The 17397-nt window shown below is 42.8% G+C and overlaps 1 long non-coding RNA gene across 1 annotated transcript in view; it reads right to left on the reverse strand.

Moving 5' to 3' along the window:
* The window catches only part of LOC142494376 (uncharacterized), a 72736-nt gene that overhangs the window by 206 nt on the left and 55133 nt on the right, over positions 1–17397 (reverse strand). The window contains exons 2-4 of the long non-coding RNA XR_012801402.1: positions 10908–11095; positions 10141–10307; positions 1–187 (exon numbers count right to left, since the gene is read on the reverse strand). The exon at positions 1–187 is cut by the window's left edge and continues 206 nt beyond it. This is a non-coding gene — a long non-coding RNA (uncharacterized LOC142494376). The remainder of the gene's footprint in view (positions 188–10140; positions 10308–10907; positions 11096–17397) is intronic.

Raw genomic sequence — 17397 nt, forward strand, 5'->3', positions numbered from 1 at the left:
ATTTATGGCACATTAAAACTTTTTTGCTTCAGCCTGTGTGTCTGCTTCTTTTCTGCATACCAAGCTTCTACTGGGTCCCTGGACTTCCCTATACAGATCACCAGCAGCTAAGTTCCCTTCCAATACCATTAATTTTGTGCCAGCATTCTCCTTCTCTGGGCTTAGATAGCCACTTTGTCATGTTAACCTGCAATACAAAAAAAAATTAACAATATGAAAATACATTAACAACCCCACTTCATTACCTTAGTGGCAAACCGCTACGTTAATTAATGGGTTAACTCCTCCCACCATACCTCGGTAGGCCTAACTACCCAGCCCAGGGACTACTCCCATCAGCCACCCCCCTACCCCAAACAAGAGCCCTCCCCCCACTGTAATGGTCAATAATCCTATTAGCCAAATGTGCCTAATAGGACTTTTGGCCACTGCAAAGCATCAAAATAAACAAAAAACAAAATAGACATTGCAATACATCAGAACATAAAAAAATACTAAGTCACTAAATCCATTTATTGGCATTGTGCCTACCTGAACCCTCAACGGAGACCTAAAAAGGCACAGTGCCAATCAATGAAAATGCCCCTTAGGATGTACAGTATGATACAGTCAAACTCAATAAGGTACTGTATCTTCTCTTTGACAGTCATCTGAAGCTAAATACCATACAGTGGCGGCCGCCTTTAGCCTCGTGTGGCCGTAGCGGCGCAACTCTGAAAACCACGGGCAGATGCATTTATTTTTGTCCGGAGTGTATTGCGGTATTTTAGCGCTCGTATATATAAGTATTTTATTAGCGCTGTCTGCAATACCGTCTAAAAACTCATGGGGGCGTTCGCGAGCTGTTGTCTTCGAAGTCTAATACTTTAGCAGATCAGCCTACGTCAGTACACAGTCTGCGTGTGTGCGTGCAGTAATTGTAAATTTGTATATTTATACATGCATTTGCAGTGCTGTACCCTGTATGTCTCATTTAAAAATTGTTGAAACACATAGGCGTGTACAGTACTGTAACAGTATCACATTTCGGCATATAGAGCGCTCTCCCCTCCCTCGCCTCCGCACACACAGGATAATTTACTATACTGCACTGCAGTATTTCCACTTCTTATCTTATCTACAGTACAGTACACCTCTCCCACACCATTCCTTTGAATGTGTGTCTTTCTGGTTTCAATCACATTCCTGCTTGATAGCTGATGATTACTGCGCATGCGTCTGTAAGTTCACCACTGCTTGCTTGCGAAGTTCAAGAGTGAGTGACCACCAAAAAAAATAAATATATATATATAATTTATTTTCTCCTCCTTTTTTATTTTCTCCACATGCCTGCCTAAACCATCTTGATATTACGATATTCAATCTGTGATGTAGCTTTTGACTGCGACACTGCACATGGTTGATTTGTGTGCTTTTTATGTATTTGGGGGTGTAGGGATCAAATTATTATGATGACCTGACTTTTGAAAATATGTAATTTCTTTAAACTGCAGTACAGCTAATCCTTCATGCAGCTGTACCCTGTACCCCCTCCCCCAAGCACATACACAAGGCTCGCTCAAGGATTTGAACCTCTTATTGACAGACACCTCTCCAGAGCTATTCCGTTTCTAAAGCTTGTCATTGTGTTTTTAATCGTCCGTCCCTAGCCGAGCATCACCTCTCTGCGCCTGCGTGCCTAATTTTCCTATTGTTGGATTTGAGTCACCGCTCTGTAATCCTCTTTGGGATGGGAGCTACAGTATATAGCTGATGATTACTGTGCATGCATCTGTAAGTTCACCACTGCTTGCTTGCAAAGTTCAAGAGTGAGTGACCACCAAAAAAAAAAAATATATATATATTTTTTTCTCCTCATTTTTTATTTTTATTTTCTCCACAAGCCTGCCTAAACCATCTTGATATAACGATATTCAATCCGTGCTGTAGCTTTTGACTGCGACACTGTGCATTTGACTGCACATGGTTGATTTGTGTGCTTTTTATATATTTGGGGGTGTAGGGATCAAATTATTTTGATGACCTGCCTTTTGAAAATATGCCATTTAAAACCGGGGCTGTTTGCGGCCCTCGAGGACTGGAGTTGGCAGGCCTGACTCACTGTAAATGTTTTGACTTTCTGTACATAAATGTTTTCACTAGCAGTAAACCATACACCTGTTGATGTTTTCAATTGCTGTACACTTACAATGTTTTTACATTGTATTTGTAAATAAATGTTTTTGTACTTACTCCACCAATAAAAGAAAATGTTGATTTGTTTTAAATTGTTCCATTGTCTCCTTTTATACTGTAACAAAATACAGTGTTTCTAGAACATACAGTACAGTACTATTCAGGCATACTGTACTGTTTACTGTAGGCATGCTCAGTACTGTACATCACAAGAGTATTACAACAATACATGCTGTACGGGTATAGAATACACATATGTACTGGAATACATGTAGAATAAATGCATACTTTATTTTTTCGGGTTTATTATACAGTATATATAAAAAAGTATTGTATACGGTCTGAAAACAACAGCATACTGTTTCAGGTATTTTATCCTAATCAATAACAACGGCCACTAAACTGTAGACTCCGGTACTTGATTCTTTATACTCAGATTCAGCAATGTGCAGGCATTGTAACACACAGCGATATTATCCATCGAAATCCCTCCATTTGCCGTTTTTTGAATGAGATGACAAAGTTTTCTTTTCTGAGGAACAAAAAAAAAGTTAAAGTTTTACTGTAATGGTCAGTCAGTCAGTCCCCTAAAGAAGTTCCCACAGTCAGTCCCACCAATAATTTTCTCGGGGGCATCTCCTGTTCACATGCGCATGCGCCTACCGTTGATTTGATGACAAGCATATGTGTTTCAAGAAGGTTCCAATGCGCATGCGCCTAGCTTTTCACCAATTGTGCAGTATCTACTGTAGAATCGCTTAACTTTTGAATCGCATTGATATTGATATTTTCAAAATAAAAAAAACAGAATAAAATATGGCAACATTACTCACCATAGACTTTCCCAATCAGCTGGCGAGAGCCACTGCCAGTCCCGTATTCTTGATCATACACGTCGTTGACAGGTGACAGCGGGACTACTACACCTGTAGTCAGCTGACGAGGCTGGAAATCGCTTAGGTACATGCAAGCTTGCTCGAATCTGTACGCGAAATCCGGCTCAGGCTGCAGGTATCCGGGTGGGGACAGACAGCAAGGGTTGCCGGTCACCAGGTTTTCACTGACGGTCGAACCGTTATTGGAAGCTGCCGCTGTCGCTGTCGCATTGCTTGCCAGCGACTGACGTTTCTTAGTTGGTTTTAACATGACCTTTCGCCTTTTGCAGTCTCCATGATCATAGATACGGAAAAACCCAGTGATACACACCAATACCCTCCAATAACATCGGGATCAATACGAAAAAAACATGGATCGCTACATAACATTTTCCTTATTGCACGCTTCCACACATGAGCATCTGGCGAAAATTTGTAAAAGTCATAGTTTTCGATAAAATACTGATAAATTTGAACAACTGTTGCCATCTTATCATCTGTTGCATTAATCGCGGCCCATATTAAATAAACGTACGTTCGGACTGCAGTTGTGCACTCATGGCGGGACTCTCATGACAATAACCAGACCAGAAACTATGCTTGTCTTTTTTTAATATGAAAAGCCTAAATTGATACATTATTGTAACTTCTTCCTTCAGTCCCAAGGCCAATTTACAATGGGCCACTGTGGTATTTTTTTTAAACACCTGCAAGTCGACACATTACTGAAGCGCATGTGCATTACAATTCATGAATATCTGTCATCTGGCGGATACATGAAGAATTGCAACCAATTAAATCCGAACCATTATCAATAAACACATCAACCGTGCATCAACCGCGGGTGTGAATGCAACATGAATGCGGTATAAATGCGATCAGATTGCGGCATGAACGAAAATTCGGAGATGTTGGAGAATAAAAGGGGCCGAGGCTGTATTTATTAAACAAGTCTAATAATCAAAATGTGATATATATATATATATATATATATAACGTATATATTAAATATATATTATTTTATATCGCCGATGTATACCATCGCCAACCAGCCAAACCAGATGTCTATGCGAGGGTCCAGCTACATTGGAGATCCTTGACGGTTTTTATACCAAATTGCCTATATTGAATGTTTTTGTTGTTCATTAAAACATTACCTCTTTTTGAACCACCAAATAATTTTTGATACTGCACTATGAGAGTTTGCGCTTTCCTCTTTTTTTCATAGCCTGGCTGTGTATAATGGCTTCTTTGTATTAAGTGGGATGGAAGCTCATGCTCTTTTATCAATAAAGTAAAGAGAAATAAAACTGCTTCTTCGTACTTTTACTGTCACTGACATTTTATGACACAGTATTCTATGTAACACTTTTCTAAACTACAGATACAGTATGCATTATGCAAGATAGACTCTATGGAAGAGTAAATATAGGAGAATAAGCTAAGTTCCTCTAGAACAACGTCTAGTAATGATGAAAGAACATGGTGTCTTTTTCTTTCCACACTATACTACTAGTCTTCTTGAATACAGGAATACCTATTAAAATTTAAAATTATTTTCTTAAACCATAAAATCATTATTTTATAGGGAAACGTATTACAGACTGGAATACTATGTTTTGGCATTATACTGTAATGTGTTTCTCATAATTGCCACTAGAACGCTTCTGAATACATCCAATTTCCAAAAGTATGACAGTTCATAAAACTTTGTGAGGCTCTCTCTGATTAGGTAGCAGTTTCCAATTCTTTCTCTGTGGAAAAGGCATAAGTTTAAAACAAAGAAATGTTAAATCAAGGTGCTAATATAAGAACTCTCTCTCTCTCTGGATAAAGTTAGATAGTGTTTGGTGCTGTAACACAGTTTAAAAATATTTATGACATAATACCCTCTGGTTAGAGGAAGTCTTGTTTGGAAAACTGTGTAAAATGTGATTACACACTAGATGATGTGCGTGTCACAGCCTGGATTTTAATAAATGTTCTTCTTAAAGTTGTAATACGCTTGTTTTTAAATGCTGGGGATTCTTCACTCAGGTGTATGCTAATGTAGTCACTATGTTGTTTACTGGACTACTTTTAACCACCCATGAATGATGGTTCCTATTTGAAGATACTTTATATACACTGCCTATGAATGCTTGTGCCGGTAACATAAATATACACAGGCCTACTCACGGATTCCAGTTGTGTATTCCTTCACCACTCACCGCCCAGTAGGGCTAGGGACCTGCTTGCTGTACATTCATGTTACTGCTGTGTCCGTCCGTTAAAGTACTTCTGGTACTGGGATCAGATGCAGGTAAATGACATTTCCCAAACTAAAAAATATCTCCTATGGGACATCCTTGCTGATCTTTACGTTCTAGTGTATCTCAGAGATAATAGAGAATGCCAAACATTAGTGTAGACAGTCTTAAAATAGAATAGAAATAACATAGAAACTAAAATATCAATATGCTTAAGTGTCACGGTAGCTTATGACAAGATATAATAAACACCAAATATCTGGGTTGAACTGAACGAGGCTTAGATATAATAAAATATATTTATTCCTTAAATAAGGTGAACACAGCAATATAGTACAATTAACAGACAAGAAGGTAACACTTACTTAGGGTTGGGGGATGGAGAAGTATCAGCTAGCAATTCTCCAGCAATCCGGTCACATTCAAGATGGTATCAGAAGAAGAACTAAAAACTGTAGGGTTGACACAGTTTATATACCTGTGTAACCCTATTCTTAACATTGAATACAGACTATTGGTGAACAATTATCTGTATCCAATCCCTAATGTGGAGACACTGATTAACCCATGCCCCCCAGCTAATTAGCCCATGTGTTCTGGGACTCTATGAGTAGCCCCATAATTAAATCAGGGGCAACGATCAGTCTACCAAATGAAGTATCTGCATTGTTTGTAGGTGTAGACATAACACTTACAAACCACTCCAGTTTGATGATTCTCCACCCTCAGGTAACAATTAGAGTGGCAGAGTCTGCTGATTAGTACTTGGTCGGTTGATTAGTACTTAGTGTAAACAATCAGGCAGTTAACTTTTGATCACAGTGCTTAGGCTCAATCAGCCGGCTGCCCTTCATGACCTATTAGCATAGCAGATGGAGTCTGCATTGTCAGAGCAGATCAAAAATACCATACATATACACTTTAATATCTACACATATTAATAAGTTCCATTCTGATGGGCTCAGTGGGTCTAAATTTGCCAGTTTTTAATGCCTACTGTGCCTCCACATATTGGCCAAATATCAACTCTCTGTGACCTCCAGAACTGGAGATACAGAAATGCACTTTAAAACATTAAAATACAGGATTATTATGAAACATGGGAACAGGGGAACATACAGTTTCCTGACATGACAAGGTGTAAGCCACATTCCTGGACCGCAGTCCAGTTAACCCCGTGCCTCCCTGGTGAGGTCAGGGGGTGGCCATATGGGGTGCAACTCCTTTAATACCGGGCCAACCCCCCTCTCCCTCTACATTAAGTATCTAGCCTTTGCTAATTTTTCAATTAACTCATCAACTCCTGGCACAGGATATGCACACATTTAGGGACTTAATTGATTTTTGTATAGTCATTGCAGAATCATACAAACCCATCAGGCTTAGGCACTAGGGCAGTGGGGGTGTACCATGACCTCCAGGTCTGGCATAATCTTTACCTACAGCTGAATTGCTTCCCTTTTTGCTTCAGTGATTCTATACAGTTTTACCTTAATTGCCACTCTTGGTTCTGTGACTGTCATGAAGATTCTCCTGAGTTCTCCCGGGTTAAGGTAAACAACAAAAGAAACAGAACACCCCACTGTGAGAGCACTCACATAATCATAATCACAGAGACCTAAGACACACTTGGTGAAACCTGCCTCTAACCTGTCTCCCCTACAATCTATCCTAAATGCTGCTGCCAGAATCACTATACTCTTTCCTAGATCTGTCTCAGCATCTCCCCTCATGAAATCCCTCTCCTGGCTTCCGATCAAATCCCGCATCTCACACTCCATTCTTCTCCTCACTTTTAAAGCTTTACATTCTTCTGCCACTTCTTACATCTCATCCCTAATTTCTCGTTATGCACCATCCAGACTCTTGCGTTCTTCTCAAGGATGTCTTCTTTCTACCCCCTTTGTATCTAAAGCCCTCTCCCGCCTTAAACCTTTTTCACTGACTGCCCTACACCTCTGGAATGCCCTTCCCCTCAGTACCCGACTAGCACCTTTAAGACCCACCTTAAGACACACTTGCTTAAAGAAGCATATGAATAGCACTGTGGATATTCTGAACACGATACATAAATCTTGGCCCCCTGCAGACGCACTTACCAGAACTCCCTCCTACTGTCTCTGTACGTTCTACCTGCCTACCAATTAGACTGTAAGCTCCTCGGGGCAGGGACTCCTCTTCCGAAATGTTACTTTTATGTCTAAAGCACTTATTCCCATGATCTGTTATTTATATTATCTGTTATTTATTTGATTACCACATGTATTACTTCTGTGAAGCGCTATATACATTAATGGCGCTATATAAATAAAGACATACAATACAATACAATAAATACAGGTGAAAGGTGTGTTTGGATACTGATGTATACAGCGTGAATGCAGAAATGATCAGTTACAACATGGTCTGGATACTGGGCTAGCCTTGTTGTGGTTAGTCCAAGATCACGTCTAACCATAAATATATCGATAAATGTATTAAGCAATATATAGTTGTTGATATTATACCAGAGTTTGAAGGTCTGGATTAAGTACTGACCCAGTTCTGGTTCTACCGGGTTGTAAGGAATCGGGGAATACGTCCTCTGCGACGTGTTCCCTCCTTACCTGTTGTCTCGCAGTCCTCTATTCTGGCACCAGCGCATGCAATAGCTTTATTGGGCATTGACCCATTTGTTTTAACATTGGGCAAACTCTGTAGAGGCTGTGTATTGATGGCAACCGTGGGTGTTAAATAGCCGGTGATTACAGGGAACCTCCCACCCCCGAAGAAGTTCTCTCCTGAGAACGAAATGCGCGTCGGAATTGACGTCACTGGCTGACGTCAGTAGCGCGACTGAAGCGCAGGTTTCAGTCTGAGTAAGGTGGTGACTCAAAACTCTCTATTGTTTCTGTGGCTATGAGCTAGTTAAACTAAGTTGTGGGCCATGCAAGCAAGCCACTAGTTGATTGAGTCATAAACTGCTGCTGTCATATACATTACATGACGGGGAACCGGGACTTTTATATGAGGCAGGTCTCGGCGCCAAGGCTTGTATGGTCTCTGTGAATTGTGTGTTAGGTGGATGGGTATATCTCCACGGCATCTAATGTGCAGAGACATTGGGCAACTTACTAACAGTGTATACATCATGTCCCCCCCCCCCCGGTCGCAGATTGGACCTCTAGGGTGTAGTGAGGGCTGGCTACATGCATGTTGGTGGTGCATACCTGTGAGGAACAGGAGGCCTGAGTCTCCCGCGTTGGTATTGGGGATAACAGGGACAGGCTTCTGGGTATATGCCTCCATCTTCTCTAGCAACGGTGCAGCGCCTCCATCTCTATAAGCCCCAGGGATATGGGGTGGAACCCTTACAGAGAATACCCACTCAGGGAAGAGGGTTTCCAGTCTCAGTCAGTTCTTTGTTAAAAGCAGCAATGTCTCTTTATTCTTTCTGTAGCAGCACACAGCAGATCATTCACCGCATTTCATACACAGCAGTGCTTCCAAATGTATACAGGGTCTCTTCCTCCACACCTTCTACTCCAGGCTGTACCCCTGCAGGATGGGCTATATGGGGCTTCAATGCCCACGGCACCCACCCTTAGGGTATTTCCTCTGGGTGAGGCAAGATCCCCCCCTCACCCCCTGAGCAGGGTGAGGGGCATTGGTCCACCGCCTATGGTTCTATCTGCTCTACTGAGACTGGTCCTGAGTTTCTCCTCCAAGCACTGTTGTCACTCTCAGCATGACCTCTCAGGTCAGACACTCCAGCACTCTCTGCTCCCAGGACAGACAGAACTACTTGTCACTTACAGGAACAGGCAGGCCTAACTTTAGACAGCCCCACCTCTCATGATGTCAGCAGGACCTCCCCTCTGTCTCAGGCCTGCACACAGAGTCAGAGGCCTGCCTCCATCACTCAAGGCAGGGCTTAAGCGGGGGAAAACCCATGTTAACTACTGGCGGCCTGCCCTTAACAGGACTTACACCAGTAGGAGAAAAGATATATAGCCCCCATTTCTTACCAGGGCTACACTCTCCCTCAGGTGGAATCCAATGGTCCCCACATGGACCTAACTTTAGCAGCTCCATTCTGTGGTGAACAAACCTGGGAAACAAAACACAGTTCATTGGCTTGTGCACTTAACTCAGAACATCCACGCAGATGGTGTTATAACGATAAGGGTACCTCCCAACATGGAGAACCTAACTAGTTATAATGTTTTGGGTCAGGCTTCCGTACCTGCCTCCCATTATGGTCTGTTATAGTGACAGAATATGGCTGTACCGACCCAGATTCTGGCCGATAAACCACACTGTGCATGTATATGCACCTCCCCACAATCCAAGCTCGGGCTACCTCACTGATTTTATCCTCGTTCTGGTACCCGGCTTTCCCGAACTTGGTACGCAAGTATTCTTGCACTGCCTCTCTGAGTCAGCTGTCTCGATGCTCCTCTATCTCACTCATGATGGGTTCAGGCACATAAGGGAACTCGTACCCATGTGACTGCCTATACCTGGCTACTATAGCTTAATCTGCTCGGCTCAACTTGGGCAGCTTCTTGTGGCCCGCCCTGCTTGGAGTACCCAAAACTCCGGTTCTGCAGGAGCAATGTCATCGTACAAAATACTAGGCCCCTTAGGAAGGATGATCTTTTGTTCTATCTCTTGAAATCTGTGCTCTAGCTCATCCGCCACCTCCTGGGGAGTATAGGCACCTACCGCCCACCAATGGTCGACTATGTTGCTCCTAATTAACAGGAACCTGGTACGGTCCATACCCTTGTGGTACCCAGTGAACAGGGGTGCCCACCACTTGTCACGGTGCTCGTACTCGGACACTGCACTAGAAGTACCTGTCTCTGACTCAGCTTGGGATGATACATCGGACATGACCGCCTCAGTAGAGTGCGAGCAACTGCGTCTACCTCGTGCATTGATGTAGATGGTGGGGTTCATTTTGGAAACCACTTTGCTCACAGGCCCTGCCTCCGCAGTAGTGTGGGACCCTCGGGCCCTCCCTCTAAACACAGGAGAAAATGACATTGGATTAGGAAAACATATCACATTATCATATGGTACTTCCCCATCAGATCCCTCGTCACTCAGTTCCCAATCCTTCAAAAATCTTTGGAGTACTTGGGGTTCTTACTTAACTTATCCCCGCTAGGTCCTGGTGTCATGACTCATGACTGGGCAGGGGCAGTGGCCGGGGTGATGGCGCTAGGGGCTGGGGCAATGTCCAAATCAATGTCTAGCAAGCGGGTAATGCCGCGGCCACTGGGCACTTTCTTGCTTGCTCTCTCCGGCGTGCTTCGTGCTCCTCTGTGAACGCCGTGGCGGTCAAGGTTGGCAAGTGCAGCTGCAATGGTGGCTCCTCGGGCTGCAAAGATGGCCACCGGCACTCTGTGCCAGCCGGAACTGGAAGTGTCGTCATCGTTGCCGCCCGAGGAATCTCCATCCACTCCGTGGTCACGCACCGGAAGTGCATCGAAGACTGGAAGGGGCGGTGGTGGATCATCTGGTCCGCGGACAGGTAAGTAGGCCGCAAGCCTCTCCTTCTCATTCACTGCAGGGTCCTTCGTCGCCTGGTGGGAGTAAGGGGGTGGTGGAGTCTCCTTACCGCTCCGCTGCCGGCTGATGGCCTCTGGTTCCTCCGGAGCCGTCACGAATCCCGTCTCCGCCGCACTGGGAGTCACCACGGCCATGGGACTTCTACGGGCCTCAGGCCGCACCAGCGCTCTCCGTCGGTGGTTGTCCGGACTCGTCTGCTCCCTCTCTCTGATAAGTGGACCGCCATCTTTCTTACAGCTGGGGTGGTTCACAAGAAGAGATGGGGGAGCACAGCGTGAGGAAAGATGGGGTTAAAGTGTGTTTTCTCTCGCTGATGGTCAATGGGGTTCTCACACCTTCAATGTACCCTCAAAGAGAGATGGGCAACCCCTTGGAGGGGGGGTTGACGTATATGGGTAAATGTGTCTAGGTTCACACATTGGTTTCAGGTCCGGGGACCCCCTGCTTCCCGAGATACAGGCCCTTTATGAGGTGCCGGTATCCCTCTGCATTTAAAGGTCCCGATCACGTGACCGCGGAATGTAAACAAAGCTGAGGGATACCGGCACCCCATAAAGGGGCCTGTATGTCGGGAAGCAGGGGGTCCCCGGACCTAAAACCAAAGCGGTTCCGCTCTGGAGACCCTCTGCACATCTACAGTATGAATAAAACACCCATATCAATAAACAATCATTCCTTACCTTTGCAGCTATGTGCTATGGTAACGAAGCAGCATGAATGTATTTTTAAAAATATTGTACAGTGAGCAGGGGGTTCCATGAGCCACAAATCAAAGCTCAGGGGATCCCCTGCTCCTGCACAATATTATTAAAATACAGAAATGCTGCTTCATTATTATAGCTGATAGCCGCTAAGGCAATGAAGGGGTTAACCCACCATGCCCGCTTTATTGTGGGTAGCGGGGGTGGGTGAAGGGGGTATTTGCCCCTTGGTGTGAGTTTAGGACTTGCGGGGGGGTTGCGGGTGCACTTAACCCCTTCACGACCGTAGCAGTTAATACCGCTACGGTCTTGAAGGGGTTAACCCCTCCCGCTACCCCCCGCAAGCCCTAAACAACCACCGTTGGGGCTAATACCCCCTTCACCCACCCCGCTACCCACAATAAAAAAAATTCACACACAGCAGCCCCACAATAAATAAATAAATCTAAATAAATAAATAAATACAAGAATATATATATATATATATATATATATATATATATATATATATATATATATATATATATATATATATAACAACAACCCCTATAACCCCTAACATACACATACTGTACTGTATATGCACATCAATGATACTATAGGCATGAATGTATTTTTAATAATATTGTACAGTGAGCAGGGGGTTCCCTGAGCCACAAATCAAAGCTCAGGGGAACCCCTGCTCCTGCACAATATTATTAAAATACAGAAATGCTGCTTCATTACCATAGCTGATAGCCGCATAGCAATGAAGGGTTAAGGCAGAATAGCATGTTTATTGGGGACATTTGCCCCCAATAAACATTGCAATAAACAACATACAGTACACCCCCTGTGTATTTAAAATACATAAACAACAATAAATACATTAAATACATATTTTTAACATAACTGTTCCCTTTTGGTTATAACCCCACCTCCTTGACTAATCTGTGTAAGGCCCCCTCCCCCTAATTTGTTTTTTAAATCTTCCTGCCTGTGTTCCTGTGAGTGCAGTTTATGTAAATGTGGGGATGGGGATCCCGATAAGCATATAATGCAGCGCCTCACTGCCAATGGCCTAACCACCCTCACCCACTACCCACAAGGGAGGCCTACCCACATACCGTTGACCCCCCACCCCCCCATCCTGTTCATGCCCCCTCCGCTGCTGCAAAACAGACACAAAAATGAAAACATCCAAAGTAATGTCCCCATACCCCTTAATCACCATAGCGGTTATTAACCTCACCCACCACTCGGGACGCCTACATACCCTCCCACACTTACCCCCCACCCCGTGAGGCCTAACCACCCTCACCCACTACCCACAAGGGAGGCCTACCCACATACCGTTGGGGAACCCCCCCCCCCCCCACCCCCAGTACCCACAATAAAAACAATACAGTGACCCACAATAAACATTATTATATTTATTAAATACATTACCCACCCCCTGTGCCCCCCATAAATACAAGATTTATCCTTTTACAAACAGGGTTCATAACGCAGCCCCACGCGAGTCCCCGGTGGGCTGGCGGGGCACCTGACAGACCTACAGGGTACCAGCAGCCCTTTTCAAACATGTTCTGGAGGTCTGCTGGTGTGTCCCGCCAAGCACCATGGCCCCCAGGTGGTCTCCTTGGGTCACCGTGGGCCACAATTGGGTCCCCACGGTAGGCCCAAGGATGTCTGGGAGCACTGGGTCAGACCCACAGGTGTCTGCGGGGCCTCGGGTGGTTCCCACGGGGGTCTGGGGAACGCACAAGTGCTCACTATGGGTCAGCGGTGCCCCCACAGAAGTGGGACCACAGCTTCATCCTCGCACCTATGGGTCGGCGGTGACCCCACAGGTGTGAGGCCATCGCTTCATCCCCGCAGACTACGGGTCCACGGTGCCCCCACAGATGTGAGGCCACCGTTTCATCCCCGCATGTGTCACCCGTGGAACAACCAGCCTGATACCCGAGAGATACCCGAGGAGACCCATAGGTGGTCTCTAGAGGTCCCACGCAGATCCACGGAACAAACCCTGAATGTAAAAAAAATAAACCTGGCCTATACATTCAATACATATACCCCCCCCCAACACCTACAGTACAATAATGTGCAAAATAACTATTATCCAGATATGGATAATAGATTAATTGCCCATTATTAAAAACATTAACTAGCATATTCAAATAAATAAAGTACTACTGACCTCATCAATAAGAAGTCTCCGTCGCCAGCAATATCATTGTCTTGCCCACAAAATACATAGCCAATACAAAGCCAATACATTGCAATTACATTCAGATATCAATTAACCCCTTAAACACCATATCGGATAATAACGCAAAGGTAATTAAGGGGTTAAGCCACACTGGCCCGATACCCACCCTTCACCCATGATTTTGTACAGTGGCTTCATCATGCAACTATATATATATATATATATATATATATATATATATATATATATATATATATATATATATTTATATACACAGAGATATATTTATATACACAGATATATATATTTATATATATATATATATATATATATATATATATATATATATATATATATATATATATATATATATACACACACATGATGAACCAATATACAAATAAATGTAGAAGGGTTATCAAAAGGCTTCATCATGCAACTATATATATAAAAGGCTTCATCATGCAACTATATATGCAGCAGCGGAGGGGGCATGAACAGGATGGGGGGGTGGGGGGGGGGCAATGGTATGTGGGTAGGCCTCCCTTGTGGGTAGTGGGTGAGGGTGGTTAGGCCTCACGGGGTGGGCCATTAGCAGTGAGGCACTGCATTATATGCACATCGGGATCCCCCTCCCCCTCCCCACATTTACATAAACTGCATTCACAGGAACACAGGCTGGGAGATTTAACAGACAAATTAGGGGGAGGGGGCCTTACACAGATTACAGTCAAGGAGGTGGGGTTATAACCAAAAGGGAACAGTTATGTTAAAAATATGTATTTAATGTATTTATTGTTGTTTATGTATTTTAAATACACAGGGGGTGTACTGTATGTTGTTTATTGCAATGTTTATTGGGGCAAATGTCCCCAATAAACGTGCTATTCTGCCTTAACCCTTCATTGCCTTAGCGGCTATCAGCTATGGTAATGAAGCAGCATTTCTGTATTTTTTTAATATTGTGCAGGAGCAGGGAGTCCCCTGAGCTTTGATTTGTGGCTCAGGGAACCCCCTGCTCACTGTACAATATTATGAAAAATACATTCATGCCTATAGTATCATTGATGTGCATATACAGTACAGTATGTGTATGTTAGGGGTTATAGGGGTTGTTGTTATATATATATATATATATATATATATATGTATATATATATATATATATATATTCATGTATTTATTTATTTATTTAGATTTATTTATTTATTGTGGGGCTGCTGTGTGAATTTTTTTTATTGTGGGTAGCGAGGGTGGGTGAAGGGGGTATTAGCCCCAACGGTGGTTGTTTAGGGCTTGCAGGGGGGGAGGGGTAGCGCGAGGGGTTAACCCCTTCATGACCGTAGCGGTATTAACTGCTACGGTCGTGAAGGGGTTAAGTGCACCCGCAACCCCCCCGCAAGTCCTAAACTCACACCAAGGGGCAAATACCCCCTTCACCCACCCCCGCTACCCATAATAAAGCAGGCACGGTGGGTTAACCCCTTCATTGCCTTAGCGGCTATCAGCTATGGTAATGAAGCAGCATTTCTGTATTTTAATAATATTGTGCAGGAGCAGGGGGTCCCCTGAGCTTTGATTTGTGGCTCAGGGAACCCCCTGCACACTGTACAATATTATTAAAAATACATTCATGCTGCTTCGTTACCATAGCACATAGCCGCAAAGGTAATCAATGATTGTTTATTGATATGGGTGTTTTATTCATAATGTAGATGTGGAGAGGGACTCCGGAGCAGAACCGCTTTGGTTTTAGGTCCGGGGACCCCCTGCTTCCCGAGATACAGGCCACTTTATGGGGTGCCTGTATCCCTCTGCTTTGTTTACATTCCGGTGTTACGTGATCGGGACCTTTAAATGCAGTGGGATACCGGCACCTCATAAAGGGGCCTGTATCTCAGGAAGTAGGGGGTCCCCGGACCTGAAACCAATGCGGTTTAGCTCCGGAGACCCCCTGCACATCTACACTATGAATAAAAATGTATTTTAAATCATTTTTAATGTGCCGATGTTTGCGCAGAGAGAGCAGCGGATTTCTCTCTGCTGCAAACACATCTCGCCCCCGCCGGCCTATAGTATCATTGATGTACATATACAGTATGTGTATGTTAGGGGTTATAGGGGTTGTTGTTATATATATATATATATATATATATATATATATATGAAAGAAAAAGAGAAAAAAACAGGCGCACACAAGTCAAACGGTAAAATAAAGCAGTTATGAGATTGGCTCTCATATGCCAGTAGTAGCGTCCGGATCAGCAATGGAGTCCTGTCCTACACACGCGTGGCGCAGTCTCCTTCACCGGAAGTGACGTCCTCCCGGTCGTGTGCCCCGCAAAAGGAAATCCCTCCGGGAACCACAGCCTTCGCCTGCTTACTTCTGGCTGCTGCACCACCAGGAATAGTAGAGATATGTCTGCTCTTCTTGTCTGGCTCGCCGCTCACAAACTGCAATCGCAGTAGTCCGTGATACACTGTATTCAGTGGGAAAGTGCCTCCTCTGTCTTAGCCACGCTCTACACGTTTCGTCATCAAAGATGACTTCATCAGGGGTACCCATTGGTTGTGACCCCACAGTACTTATAGCAAGGTCAATTTGCATACACAATTAGGATAACAATTAAATCGTTAATTACATAATTTGAACCACTCCATACATCTAATATTACCTTATTACATTAATTATTATGGAATGATTATGAAGACACCACTACTTTTGCAAAAGATGAAACATAGCTCATTTATAAATGTATAAAGAAATTTAAATTACTTCAATGGATGATCAGAAGGTAAGGAATGAATTAGGATAGAAATTCGAACTAATAGTTATAATTAAACTTAGATACCAATTGTGATATCTAGATAAAATATTTAGACTTGTAATTTGTAAAATAAAATAAATGATGATGAAATACTACAGAGTTTGATTTAAATGTTAATTTTTAAAATCTAATTATAAATTTAAATACTCAAATTCTCAAGAGTTGGAGAAGGATAGTGACAGTGAATACTAAAATACCCAGTTTTCCCAATAAATCATTAACATATCAAACAATAATTATTCTGTTACAGGATGAATCCAACCATATTTAAATACAAATGTATACATGTAATTGATTCATTATTGAAAAAAATGGATTATTATTGGAGTCAGAGGTACAGCAATAGTTGTTATTTGTCAAGGACAGAAGAAATATCAAAACGATATGTAGAATTCTAGGTGTGTATATATATGTGTTGTAACTAATATTACCAAATTGTAATAATTTATACTATACCTTATGTAGGTGTAAATGTATAATAACTATAATAATATATATATATATATATAAATGTGTGAATGTGAAATATACGTGTTCAAATTTGTAAATGTGAAATGTATGTGTGTAAATATGACTATTAAAAAAGTTTTAATTTATAAATATTGTATGAATAATAACTATGAATACGTGTTATATGTGTATGAATGTAAATGAAATATAATTTATGTGTAAAAATGTGACTGTAGAATAATAAAATATTATATGTGAATAAATGAAAAAGTGAAAAAGTGAAAAAGCAAGACCAGCTCCTGGACCTGAACAGACACATCAACAATGTGATGCAATAAAGTATATGGTACACCAAAGTTATTTTAT

The sequence above is a fragment of the Ascaphus truei genome, chromosome 5 (assembly GCF_040206685.1).
Source record: "Ascaphus truei isolate aAscTru1 chromosome 5, aAscTru1.hap1, whole genome shotgun sequence".
Classification (NCBI taxonomy): Eukaryota; Metazoa; Chordata; class Amphibia; order Anura; family Ascaphidae; genus Ascaphus; species Ascaphus truei.